We start from the raw sequence: 14,569 nt of genomic DNA, 5'->3' as shown, positions 1-14,569 counted from the left end.
CGGTCGTCGCTTTGAACAGTTACTATGAGCTACGTTGTTGTTGTTATGCGATGTACACAGTGTATTTCCGCAACGCAATAAATATGCATTTCCGACTGTTGGTTACCTGTCTCAGTATAATCGGCTGTGAACTAACTATAACCTGTTTGAATATGACCCAAAAGGTTTTAGATACCTTGTATACGAGCACGCATTACACCCACCAGGGCTCCACAAACTGGATGAAATTTGAGCCCAATTGCAGTCGGACCTGTTCGAAAAGCTCACGTGTCAAATATATTTGCACGAGCTGAATTATATTTGATATTGACGTCAGTGGCAGCTCATAAAGATACATTTTCAATTATCTTGCAAACAGCTCACTTGCAGACCCATGTTTACTGGCACGTTTTCGCTTCTGTTGTCGTATACTTACACTCGTGACAGTTCCCGCTACTAATTATGATATGACCTTGCGCCCCTCTCAACTTGTATCGCTTGGGCCTTAAACCGGCCCTGATCAAACAGCGGCTCCAGCCTGCCGGGCAAGTGCTCGCTCATTAAATCGCAACGTTCGCCCTTAATAGCGGAGAATGACTATGGTGAATTCCACGCCAGCGCTCGGGAACGCAATTTCAAATTCCTGTAGCCTTCTGTACGAGCAGAATAACATTATCGATCAGTGAGGATCACTCACTCCCGCCTCTATGCATGCAGCACTGAAACATCACCTCTAGCAGACGGGGACTACCATTTGCTTCTTACAATCCTCAGAAGCCCGCCAACCGTCTCTTCGATTAGACGAACTTCAAGCACCTACATAACCAAATTCAAGAACAGAATGCATGCATTCTCATCAGCCATTTCCTGCTTCTGCTGACAACATTCCCATCCAAAGTGATGGTTCCTGGTAGGATTTTCCGAAAGTTGGTCTCCAGTATGTGCTGGAAACGCCTGCCATCGTGGGAATTCCCGAGCCCTTAAACCAGTGTAGTGGATCCTGACACGTTTTGAAAGATTAAAGTAAGACTGACCCATCATTTCCGGGCTGAACAAAGCTCCCTACCCCAGAAATGGGCTCTGGCGTCTGCAGTAGCAGCCAGTGCTAGTCATTGAACGGGCACTGGAGTAATACACCTTCAGCATATGGGAATGTCCATAGCAATACAATTTCGCCATCGCGATTTGGCTGTCAATTGCGTAGCGTCCTAGCGGTTGTATGTTCGGTAATGAGCCGATGTCAGAATGATGGAACCCCGCCGCAGGTAGAGACGGTAGATGACGGTTCACACCCGAAGGATTAGTAAAACAGTGTTACAGTATTAAACATTTATTGTTCACAAAATACAACAGTTGGTTCAAATGGCTCTGAGCACTATGGAACTTAACTTCTGAGGTCATCAGTCACCTGGAACTTAGAACTACTTAAACCTAACTAACCTAAGGACATCACACACATCCATGCCCGAGGCAGGATTCGAACCTGCGACCGTAGCGGTCACGCGGTTCCAGACTGCAGCGCCTAGAACCGCAAGGCCACTTCGGCCGGCTGAGTAGAACTCCACCAGACCAGAAGCAGTATTTGTACAAGGCGAGCTAGTGTGCTCTTGTACGGAATAGCAGGAATGACATCATTCGTTCTGGTTTTCACATTTGCTCATCTGTCTGGGTCACTTCAGGATTTCACAGCTACGACTTTCAGGAACTCTTTTCTGCCATGTCAGTAACTAAACATTTACTCTTGTGTCCGAGTTAAGCATTCTTGCAACACTTTGCACTGTCGCCATTGTAATTATGTACCCCTTTCACTGTGATGTAATTTTGTTACTTCGCTTTCGTGGTCATTCATAAACGTAACTTTATGGTAATTAAATTGACAGTTGTGGTGCTAGTCTAAAAGAATTTGACCATTAAATAACAATTTTTGAAACAAAACTAAAAGCGCAAAAGATCAATTTATTCACTTTAGAGTAATAAATTACATTGTTTGGGTTTGTTTACATACGGGAAGGTAGGCCAAGTGGCCAGTTTGTTTACATAAGGAGAACAAGGGACCATTTGCCTCACGATCTGCATACTTCCACTACTTGTCTTTGAGCTCTAGTAATAATTAAACAGTTCTGTCGTCAAAAATTAATTAAACTGCAATAACAGTTAAGTAGTAGAGGGCTTAATATGTAGAAGAGCGTAAGGAGTTGAAATGTCTTCCATCAGTACCTTTCCAGATCTACTACAAAGACTGAATGAAAACTATGCCTCTGGCGTACGTAACTGCCGAAAAAACTGTTTTGAAGAGGATAACCTTTATGTTGAGACTGTGTTCTTTATTTCTATTAAGTCAGTAGAAAGCACAAGCGCCACGTAAGTGTTACCCTGCTTCATTTAGGTGTAACGCACTCAAAAAGTGTATACTTAAACTGTTTTACCTCTAGATACGTCGTCCAGAGCAACAACGACTGAATTCACTGTAAAACCTGGATTGTTTTAAGCAATGTATTATAGTCGTCGATTGTAATCCTTTGGTAATGAAATTGATTTTATTCGTTAATTGTTCATTCCATGACATTTTAAGACGTGTGCTTATGTTGTGTCAGGTATACCCACTACTGTTTCAAGATTGAACAAGGAGATTAAATATGATTGATCACCAACATATACCAAGTACTTCGCTTCTAAAATAAAAAAAAATCGCACCAGTCGTAAAACCCTCCAAAGAATCCATTAAATTTCGGGCATGCAGCCGCGCAAATAAAATTTCCTCTGCTAATATTTCGGCCGCGTATCGTCCGGTCATCTTCAAGTTGGGAGCCATAAATGCCCTAATAAGCGCTTTAGCCAGCACCCAATATGATTGATCACCAACATATACCAAGTGCTTCGCTTCTAAAATAAAAAAAAAAATCGCATCAGTCGTAAAACCCTCCAAAGAAGTTGGGGGCCATAAATGCCTTAATAAGCGCTTTAGCCAGCACCCAAGGGTTTAACGTCTCGTCGCAAGCGATGGCGATAGTCTGCAGCCAATGCCCTAAAGATCGATACATAAGTCGATCGACAGCGACGTATCCAAACATATCCCAATGTTCAAAAAGAATAAAGTTCACAATTACAGAAGAAAACATATCAGTCTCGTACTTTGCTAACAAACCGCGCTGGATGGTGGCAGCAGGATTGTGGCTCAGCCCTCCACGAATACCTGGTCTCCTTAAAGTTGGTGGAGACGGAGTTACAGATTGATCTTAGAACACTTCCAGAGAGTTGAAAGCAGATCCCGACACTGGTTCTCGGTTTTGTGCCCTTCAGCTTTAATCCCACCTTTCTCGCAGCATTAGCTCTGCACAATATTTAACAGAGCAATTACGGCATAAACTGCGCTTAAAAATTCGTCGGGGAGGAAGGAAAGCAATTTGTCCGGGAAAGCTAATACTAACGCGGCGGCGTTTTTGGTATTGGCAGGGCTAACTTTTTAAAGTGGGAGTGTAGGGGAGAAGGGGGCGTCGGGATGCATAGTAGCTCGCAGCGCTGCGAGGCGGCGTCGGCGACGGAGGCTGACGCCGCTATTAAAAGCGGTTTACTCGTCGTGAATGAGCGTGCATCGGGCGCATCTGTGCGCCTTTTTTACGGCAGTTTTGCGAGCTCACTTTAGAATTTGTTGAGGCGTGACGGGGGTTGGCCTGAGGCAGCTGGTACGTGCCTTCCGCCTCTTCCGAGAGAGGCTTAGCCACCTTTTTTCCCCGCCGTTTGCAGCAGCTGTGTTTTGCAGATATCTGTCTTTCTGTTTATACCTCTCGTTGTCACGTCGTAGCAAAAGCTGTGTTTTCGAGGCTGTTTACTGATAACGGCCACCATTAGGCGTGTCCGCTACTTGAATCTGCCTCCGCATGACTTGCATCTCGTAATAATCTGCGAGACGTGTTTTGTAAAACAATTATCGTGCATTTTCAAAACAATTTTTTACTAAGTGAAATGCCATATCTTATCCTACTTTTCAATACAGCGTGGAGAAAAACAACCTAATAACAAGATCAGAGCAGTGTAGGGGACGTCGAATCGAGGATAATTTTCCAGATGACCGTAGGTCAGGAATGCACCGTTAGCCAGTTTTATTTTACAAGAAATACTGCTTCCTGACCTCCACTCCTATTCCTTCTACGAAGCTGTGACTTTCTGCCGCTGTCCTCCCAATCCCCCTCCTCCCCCTCTCCTCGCGCAACTCAGATTATGGATACGACTGTGGTCACTTATTTCTCGAATTTATTATTACATCGGTTTTAGGACACCGTAAGGCGTTTACCCGATGCTCATTGGCGATGATTATCTATCGTGCCACTGATCTCTTCTTAAAGTCTTATCCATCCATTGGGCATGACCATACTATACTGCACGGTCCAGCCACATTAATGTGACCACCGCCCCCATGTTCGACGTCAGCGTGCAATAACCACTCAACAGAGGGCAGGAGGTTGTACATGGGGTGTTCAAAAAGCCTCTCTGCAGTGCCGTACGATTGTTATCCGCGCGTGACGCGTGACTAGCAAGCAATGTCTGGCGTTTTCACAGCACATATTAACAGCGCAACGGCAAGATGCTGCATCACATAAGTATGATCTTGTTGGAAAAAAAGAAAAGAAAACTGGAACTAAAAGCTGAAAAGTTGAACGGACTCGCTGTGGCTAAGCATACTGAAAAGTATCAATTCTTTCTAACATCGAGTTCTTTCATCTCGATACCAATTCTTTTTATTCGATACTTCACGTCCCTCTACCTGTATCAGTGTTTTATAGCGGGCATGGCGTCCAGTGATCCTACTACTGATTTATTACATTTTCATTATTTATCTGAAATTCTGGCCGCCTGGCTCATTTCCAAAACTCTGAACGCGCGATCACCAAGACGCCAACAGCTGAACGAGGGATGTGTCTGCGAGTGACAAAACGGGTGTACTTTAAAACATGTGCGACGCTCCCAACCTTGGCAAAGTTTCGATGGAAGTCCCTTCACTCCGAAAATCCTTGTTTTCAAGTTTAGATTTACTTATTTGTTTTTATTGTGTTGTTTGAAACAGTTTAGATGCAACCATTACTAAATCAGTGATAGAATGGCACATATCAGAAGTTAATTTTGGTATCATTGTGATAAACTGGATAATAACGAAGGGCAGTGCATATTCCGTTTCAAAAAATTGAAGCCTTTGGGACGTACTTCAAACATGAAAAAGCATTTAAAATGTACTTTTGATATAATCGAATTCAAAAATTACGATATTGGGAAACAGTCCTAGGAAATCACATGTAAACAGTGCGATCTGCAGTGAGTGATTGAATTAATCAGAATAATTCAGTATACACAAAAAAGTACTCCGTCTTCAGGCCACAAGTGGCCTACCGGGACCATCCGACCGCTGTGTGGAGAATGCGGATAGGAGGGGCGTGGGGTCAGCACATCGCTCTGCCGGTCGTAAGATGGTATTCTTGACCGAAGCCGCTACTATTCGGTCGAGTAGCTCCTCAGTTGGCATCACGAGGCTGAGTGCACCCCGAAAAATGGCAACAGCGCATGGCGGCCTGGATGGTCACCCATCCAAATGCCGACCACGCCCGACAGAGTTTAACTTCGGTCCGATACCGGTGTATCCACTGCGGCAAGACCATTGCCCAATTCAGTTTAAATACTTTTATAAATTTAGAAATTATAGGCAGTGTTTTTAGTTCAAGTAACGTCCTTTAATAAACGACCACATTTTGTACCACTTCTAAATAGATAGTTCACCGGCGGCAAAATGTGCGTACCTGTGCGCGCGCGTGTATGTTTGTGTGTAGAAATCCTAAAATATCGATATGATTTTTGTATGCAAATAGTATCCCCGAAGGACACCTTACAGCTGCTGTTCCGGTTTCTTAATTTTCAAACCCGTGCATGGGAGATGTTAAAATTTATTTTTCGCCCATTTACGTAAATAACATCTCCGGAATTTTTTATACTGATATTTTATCAAAGATAAGTCGATACCTCAAGGTATGGATGTCTCATTCGACAGTGTCTCCAGGTAGGCCTGCTAATGGTCTAATTATTTGTTTGACTGCAGTGGCTGTCGCTGGATTCTTTCGGAAAATGCAGTAAATGAAGCAGGCAAATAGGGAATAAAAACGTCTCAAAAATGAGATCGACAGGAAGTGCAAAATGGCTAAGCAGGGATGGCTACAGGACAAATGTAAGGATGTAGAGGCTTATTCCACTAGGGGTAAGAGAGATACTGCCTACAGGAAAATTAAAGAGACCTTTACAGAAAAGAGAACCACTTGTATGAATATCAAGAGCTCAGATGGAAACCCAGTTCTAAGCAAAGAAGGTAAGCAGAAAGGTGAAAGGTGTATATAGAGGGTCTATACAATGGTGATGTATTTGAGGACAATATTATGGAAATGGAAGAGGATGTAGATGAAGGTGAAATGGGAGATACGATACTGCGTGAAGAGTTTGACAGAGCACTGAGAGACCTAAGTCGAAACAAGACCCCAGGAGTAGACAACATTCCATTAGAACTACTGACTGCCTTGGGAGAGCCAGTCATGACAAAACTCTACCATCTGGTGAGCAAGATGTATGAGACAGGCGAAATACCCTCAGACTTCAAGAAGAATATAACAGTTCCAATCCCAAAGAAAGCAGGTGTTGACAGATGTGATAATTACCGAACTATCAGTTTAATAAGTCACAGCTGCAAAATACTAACACGAATTCTTTACAGACGAATGGAAAAACTGGTAGAAGCCGACCTCGGGGAAGATCAGTTTGGGTTCCGTAGAAATGTTGGAACACGTGAGGCAATACTGACCTTACGACTTATCTTAGAAGGAAGATTAAGGAAAGGCAAACCTACGTTTCTAGCATTTGTAGACTTAGAGAAAGCTTTTGACAATGTTGACTGGAATACTGTCTTTCAAATTCTAAAGGTGGCAGGGGTAAAATACAGGGAGCGAAAGGCTATTTACAATTTGTACAGAAACAAGATGGCAGTTATAAGAGTCGAGGGGCTTGAAAGGGAAGCAGTGGTTGGGAAGGGAGTGCGACAGAGTTGTAGCCTCTCCCCGATGTTATTCAATCTGTATATTGAGCAAGCAGTAAAGGAAACAAAAGAAAAATTTGGAGTAGGTATTAAAATCCATGGAGAAGAAATAAAAACTTTGAGGTTCGCTGATGACATTGTAATTCTGTCAGACAGCAAAGGACTTGGAAGAGCAGTTGAACGGAATGGACAGTGTCTTGAAAGGGGAATATAAGATGAACATCAACAAAAGCAAAACGAGGATAATGGAATGTAGTCGAATTAAGTCGGGTGATGCTGAGGGAATTAGATTACGAAATGAGACGCATAAAGCAGTGAAGGAGTTTTGCTATTTGGGGAGCAAAATAACTGATGATGGTCGAAGTAGAGAGGATATAAAATGTAGACTGGCAATGGCAAGGAAAGCGCTTCTGAAGAAGAGAAATTTGTTAACATCGAGTATAGATTTAAGTGTCAGGAAGTCGTTTGTGAAAGTATTTGTATGGAGTGTACCCATGTATGGAAGTGAAACATGGACGATAAATAGTTTAGACAAGAAGAGAATAGAAGCTTTCGAAATGTGGTGCTACAGAAGAATGCTGAAGATTAGATGGGTAGATCACAAACTAATGAGGAGGTATTGAGTAGAATTGGGGAGAAGAGGAGTATGTGACACAACATGACAAGAAGAAGGGATCGGTTGGTAGGACATGTTCTGAGGCATCAAGGGATCACATATTTAGCGTTGGAGGGCAACGTGGAGGGTAAAAATCGTAGAGGGAGGCTAAGAGATGAATACACTAAGCAGATTCAGAAGGATGTAGGTTGCAGTAGGTACTGGGAGATGACGAAGCTTGCGCAGGATAGGGTAGCGCGGAGAGCTGCATCAAACCAGTCTCAAGACTGAAGACCACAACAACAAACTTTCTGGCCGGCGCGCGTTGTGTTGTCCTATAAGCAGGGACACGTAGTAAAATTTACAACGTTGATATTTTTATGTAAAAGCAAGCGTGTGCTGGACAGTCTGTTGAAAATAATGAACAAAACGGTTGACATACACTATCAGCACTATTATAATAAAAACTTTAGCCATTTTCGTTTCTTTTGATAACGTTTTAGCAAAGCTTACACCTGTCACAACAGCAGCGCGCGTTGTACGTTTTACAACATTCAACACTTCGTTACTTACAGTGCAGAAAACTGACTGAAAAAGTTAAACAAAGAAACTGGAGCCGTTTTGTCATTGTCGAGTAAACATCAACAATGGAATACATTGCAGCGGTGGCGCGGTAGCTAAAGGTTAAGGCATAAAAACCGCTGCAGTTATACTTTTTACAACAGTGCGCCCTCTGGAGGGCTGAGGACTGGAGAAGAGACGTCAAGGAAAACCGCACTGACTGTATGTACCCAGTTGGCAAACCCCAGTTCCTCTGCTGGCTTTGGACAGTGCGCGCGCGCAGCGACGGCGTTGGCGTAGTGACCGCTGATTGGCCGCTGGCGTATCTTGGACACCTTGAATGGCCCGACCGTCGTTTGTCATTCAGGCAGGCGGTTGTCGCTGAATTTGCTTCGAATGGGTGCCAATTGACACGCTGTCGACCTCTCGGCCGACAGCCGATGACGTCAGCCTTCTGTTTAAACATCGGCCTTGTCCTTATCGGCAATGCCCGACCGCCGCATGTCGCACGATCCGTGTGAAGCGTGGGATACATTTACAAACACTCAGGAGAAGCATTGGTCACTATGAAGCAACTGTAGCAGTAGCTGAAACTACAGATTTTCCTTGAGCAGCTTTACAAGCAATATAATCTGCTTAGTTATTATAAATTATTGAAAAATTTCATCAGCACGACATAAGTACATGACATTATATAGAGACGTTTGACGGCTTTTGCATATATCTAATGATGCCCAGTGTGACACCATTGTTACAACAGATTATGTTCCCGAAAGGAAAGCGTTCAAATGGCTCTGAGCACAATGCGACTTAACTTCTGAGGTCATCAGTCGCCTAGAACTTAGAACGAATTAAACCTAACTAACCTAAGGACATCACACACATCCATGCCCGAGGCAGGATTCTAACCTGCGACTGTAGCGGTCACGCGGTTCCAGACTGTAGCGCCTAGAACCGCACGGCCACACCGGCCGGCTAAGGAAAGCGTCCAATAGAATCGACGGATATGAACTTTTTTTTTTCTTTTTAGTAGCGTTTTGAAACATTTTTTTGGTAGCATTTGAAATATGGCTGCCGTAAAGACAACGTGAAATAGGTACAATGAATCGTTTTCCATGTGCAAAAGCAGTGAAAACGGTCGAATTTCTCTATAGTTCGTCTAATCTTGTCTTCTCGGCCTTTCAGGCGAGATAGGTAGAGGATTGTAGTACAGGGTGTCCCACACAAAACAGGTACGCCTGACGCCCCAGATTCATGTAACAGTGAACTACCAAAAAGAAATTTGATAATGGTAACGTTAAAAGCGTATAGTTAGCTGCTTACAAGAGATGCTGGAAGTGGTGGCCATGGGCATCCAGGCATCGCTGACTTCGGGGGATGACGTTACAAGCAAAACGCTGCAATTCTGCAGGCGCGATGTTGTTAATTTCTCTAGTAACGTTCCGTTTAAGGTCGCCTATTGTGCGAGGTCTGTCAGCATACACATTGCTTTTTAGTGTGCCCCGTTAATAATAATCGCACGATGTTGAGTCCGTCGACCTTGGGGGGGACAGAGGCCTCTACTGGCAAGTCTGTCTTCAGGGGCCGGCTGCTGTGGCCGAGCGGTTCTAGGCGCTTCAGTCCGGAACCGCGCAGTTGCTACGGTCGCAGGTTCGAATCCTGCCTCGGGCGTGGATGTGTGTGATGTCCTTAGGTTAGTTTAAGTAGTTCTAAGTACTAGGGGACTGGTGACCTCAGATGTTAAAGTCTCATAGCGCTCAGAGCCATTTGAACCATTTTTTGTGCTGTGACGGAGCATACGCGTGGGACGCAGATGCACTTTGTAATAAACCTTTTACATTTCCTTTATGTTTTCGTCTTCCTTATAGGCAAAGATACAAGATGAAGCGGTAGCCCATCATAGAGCCTATGCCTACCGTCATGTATTTTTTGACTTTCAGTTGTTAATAAACAGAGGATTTTTTCTGGTACCGGTAGGAGGAAGGAGGGATTCGCGCTCAGCTAGTGAAAGAGTGAGAAGCACGTCAATTTTTTAGCGAGTAATTGTAGACCGCCATTTTGGGGTCGCTATGAATAAGTGAGGTGTGTGGATTTCATATGTGCACCGTTTAGAAAAATACAGTATTGTTTTATTAACAGAAAGGACGTGTGAGTTGTTATTTCAAATAGTACAATAATTACAATAACTGAAACCCACCTGTGTACTTTGGAAAATTACGAAGATCCGGTAAGCTTAATAGGAACACGGTCAAGACTTCAAAGGTGAACGCGGCGACCAAACGTAGTATTATAAAGAATGGTAAGCACAAATCTACAGCGGAGAAAGAAACTACTCCGCCCTGCAAAATAATATGAACTAATACGGACTTATTTCCAGGCATAGCTCAGCTTATTGTGCTTGTCATTCACGCCGAAAAATTAATCTCATTAATTCAATACATTTTAAAAAGCCACGCATTTTATTATCATCTATTCCATTATTTTATTATACTATAACTTCTCCGATTGCTGCTAGCCTACCATCAATGGTGTGGGATGTCTCAGAATGTTGCAGGGAATCGATTACTTTTTCTCGGATGGCACGTGCGGAAGTGAAGGGGTTCGATGTTCTTGGTGCACAACACGACACTCCTCCCTTGTGGTGATTTGACCAGGTCGACAGGAACATTGGCGACGAGTAAATCTGCTCTCTTTGCCATGTAGTCCAACATCCGGCTACTGTCTGTCACAACCGAATGTCCCACAAAGCTTTATATTGCACGATTCGACCAGGGGGTAAAATGGAGACCCACAATGAGGTTCCTGTCAAGCAGTGTCTGGTGCTGATAACGCTGTCACTTACGAGTACGCGTCATCTTCGTATCCTTCAGTGATCACTCCACATCTGACGCTGTTCACACCCTTATATGCCCTACCCGACACTAGACACTAACAATACTGAAGCATTCTGATAGCTGTTCTACCAGTCACAAAGAGTTGCAATAGTATCATTTAGATACACACACATCTACATCTACATGGTTACTCTGCAGTTCACACTGAAGTACCTGGCAGAGGGTTCATCTAACCGTTTCCGTACTATTTCTCTACCATTTCACTCTCGAATGGCACGTGGGAAAGAGGAACATCTAAATCTTTCCGTTCGAGCTCTGATTTTTGTTATTTTATTATGATGATCATTTCACCCAGGTGGGTGTCAACAACAAATTTTCGCATTCGGGAGAGAAAGTTGGTGATTGAAATTTCGTAAATAGATCTCGCCGCAAAGAAGACCGCCTTTGTTTCAGTGACTGCCACCCCAACTCGCGTATCATATCAGTGACACTCTCACCCCTGTTGCGCGATAACACGAAACGAGCTGCCCTTCTTTGCACTTTTTCGATGTCCTCCGTCAATCCTACCTGGTAAGGATCCCTCATCACGCAGCAATATTCCAGCAGAGGGCGGACAAGTGTAATGTAGGCTGTCTCTTTAGTGGGTTTTTCGCATCTCCTAAGCGTTCTGCCAACATATTATCTATGTGGTCTTGCCAATTTAAGTTGCTCGTAACTGTAGTTCCTAGGTATTTAGTCGAATTCACAGCCCTTAGATTTGTCCGATTTACCGTATACCCAAAATTTATTGGATTTCCTATAGTACCCGTGTGGATGACCTCGCACTTTTCTTTGTTCAGGGCCAATTGCCTCTTTTCGCACCATACAGATATTCTCTATAGGTCATTTTGTAATTTGTGTTGATCGTATGATGATTTTACTAGACGGTAAATTACAGCGTCATCTGCGAACAACCTAAGGGAGCTGCTCAGATTACTACCTAGATCATTTATGTAAATCAGGAACAGCAGAGGGCCTATGACACTACCTTGCGGAACGCCAGATATCACTTCTGTTCTACTCGATGATTTACTGTCTATCAGTACGAGCTGTGACCTATATTAGAGGAAATCACGAATCCAGACCCACAACTGAGACGATACTCCATATGCACACAATTTAATTAATAGTCGCTTGTGAGGAACGGCATCAAAAGCCTTCTGGAAATCTAGGAATATGGAATCGGTCTATGATCCCTTGTCGACAGCACTCATTACTTCATGGGAATAAAGAGCTAGCTGCGTTGCACAAGAACGATATTTGCTGAATCCGTGTTGGTTATGTATCAATAAGTCATTTTCTTCAGGCTGATTCATAATGTTCGAGTACAGTATATGCTCCAAACTCCCATTTCAGTGATGTGGGTCTGTAATTCAATGGGTTACTCCTATTTCCTTTCTTGAATATTGGTGTGATCTGTGCTACTTTCCAGTCTTTAGGAACAGACCTTTCGTCAAGTGAGCGGTCGTATATGATTGCTAAGAAAGGCGCTATTGTGTCTGCATAGTCTGAGAGGAACCTGATTGGTATACCATCTGGACCGGAAGACTTGCCTTTCTTAAGAGATTTGAGTTGTTTCGCAACACCTAAGATATCGCCGGCCGGTGTGGCCGTGCGGTTCTAGGTGCTCCAGTCTGGAACCGCGTGACCGCTACGGTCGCAGATTCGAATCCTGCCTCGGGCATGGATGTGTGTGATGTCCTTAGCTTAGTTAGGTTCAAGTGGTTCTAAGTTCTAGGGGACTGATGACCACAGATGTTAAGTCCCATAGTGCTCAGAGCCATTAGAACCTAAGATATCTACTTTTATGTCACTCATGCTAACAGCTGTTCTGGTTTCAAATTCTGGAATATTTACTTCGTCTTCTTTTCTGAAGGAATTACAATATTTAGTAACTCCGCTTTAGTGGCACCATCATCGGCAACATTTCCATCGCAATCGCGCAGTGACGGTATTGACTATTTTTTGCCACTGGTGTACTTTACATACACGCCAATGGTGTGTACGGTTACGAACATACACTGAAATCCGACTATGTCGTCTGGGTTCTTCACTTTCGTTCTCAGGCAGTATATATAAACGCTTTAGGAGACCATCTGCGCATCCATTTTACAAGGGGAGGCCACAACACTGGGATCACAAATTTACTTCAAACTTTGCACACCTTTAGTAGGCCATTAAAACAACGTAATGTTCAAGTAGTAAGGTGCTCTACTGTGGCAGTTCCGAGAACATCGCAAGAGGAGTTCTACGCGTCTATTATGTAACTGATGTATCTTCGCGCATGCGCCCGACGTTGGAGTTCATTGCTGTCTATGGTTAGCGTTCGAGCTACGTCAAAGGCGTCGGTTCGACTCCCGCTCAAACTTAATTTTGAATCTATATTTTTTTGATCGCTGGTCATATTATTGATTTTCATGGCATTTGAGATGTAAAATAATTAAAAGAATGACGTGTATTTGCACGAAGTTTTAGTGAGTTTCATGTTATCTACGTACTATTTTTGATTAAATTTAATTATTAGAGCAAACGTCCTTATAAGTATCGACGAGTAAATTAAGAAACACATAGGGTTTTCCTGAAAGTGCTGTCTGTCGTGATTTGTGAAATCCGTTGTCCATACAATCTGGTAAGGTACCCAGAACTACTTTGCACCGCAACGCTTGGAGCTGCAGACACAGAGGCAGGCCCCATTTGGCAAGTAACCTGCGTAGCGGTGAGACGTTGCCAATGTAGGAAGAACAAATAGTGAAGGTGCAATTTTTTTGAATATCACAGAATGTATACTTATAGAGCAAATAAGAAGGTTTGAGAGGGAGACGAACCGTTGCTTTATACACGTTCGTCTTGCGAAGCATGAACGCTACATCTACATCTACATGGATACTCTGCAAATCACATTTAAGTGCCTGGCATAGGGTTCATCGAACCACCTTCACAATTCTCTATTATTCCAATCTCGTATAGCGCGCGGGAAGAATGAACACCTATATCTTTCCATACGAGCTCTGATTTCCCTTATTTTATCTTTGTGATCGTTCCTCCCTATGTAAGTCGGTGTCAGGAAGTCGTTTCTGAAAGTATTTGTATGGAGTGTAGCCATGTATGGAAATGAAACATGGACGATAAATAGTTTGGACAAGAAGAGGATAGAAGCTTTCGAAATGTGGTGCTACAGAAGGTTGCTGAAGATTAGATGGGTAGATCACATAACTAATGAGGAAGTATTGAATAGGATTGGGGAGAAGAGAAGTTTGTGGCACAACTTGACTAGAAGAAGGGATCGGTTGGTAGGACGTGTCCTGAGGCATCAAGGGATCACAAATTTAGCATTTGAGGGCAGCGTGGATGGTAAAAATCGTCGGGGGAGACCAAGAGATGAATACACAAAGCAGATTCAGAAGGATGTAGGTTGCAGTACGTACTGGGAGATGAAGGAGCTTGCACAGGATAGATTAGCATGGAGAGATGCATCAAACCAGTCTCAGGACTGAAGAC

General features: G+C 43.5%; 1 protein-coding gene across 3 annotated transcripts in view; it reads left to right on the top strand.

The window, feature by feature from the left end:
* Window positions 1-14,569, top strand: part of LOC124596031 (disks large 1 tumor suppressor protein) — a 940,679-nt gene that overhangs the window by 207,774 nt on the left and 718,336 nt on the right. The window lies entirely within an intron of this gene.

The sequence above is a fragment of the Schistocerca americana genome, chromosome 2 (genome assembly GCF_021461395.2).
Source record: "Schistocerca americana isolate TAMUIC-IGC-003095 chromosome 2, iqSchAmer2.1, whole genome shotgun sequence".
Lineage (NCBI taxonomy): Eukaryota > Metazoa > Arthropoda > Insecta > Orthoptera > Acrididae > Schistocerca > Schistocerca americana.
The sequence above is the reverse complement of the archived record's forward strand: the minus strand, read 5'-3'. Positions and strand labels throughout refer to the sequence as shown.